Source organism: Coenobita brevimanus, chromosome 8 (genome assembly GCF_032717465.1).
Source record: "Coenobita brevimanus isolate Jiangsu-jjx chromosome 8, ASM3271746v2, whole genome shotgun sequence".
NCBI lineage: Eukaryota > Metazoa > Arthropoda > Malacostraca > Decapoda > Coenobitidae > Coenobita > Coenobita brevimanus.
In genome coordinates, this window is record NC_136961.1 from 4,892,113 (window position 1) to 4,892,361 (window position 249).

Genomic DNA, 249 nt, shown 5'->3' on the forward strand with positions numbered 1-249 from the left:
TTGATAGTCAATTAAATCTTTGTCTTTTCACTCAGAACTCAAATTCCTTAACACTATGCACTGTTTTTTTTTTCACTGCACAACGCTGTAAATTCCCGTGTGGTCTAGTGGAGAAGTTCTAGGCGTCTAATCACTGTCAGAGTCTGAGAGTAGCTCATGCAGGTGACCTAGGAGTGAGTCACTGGGTCATGGTGATGGTGTATCCACTGCAGACGACTCTGAAGAGAGGCGGAAACGCACGTCGAGTGG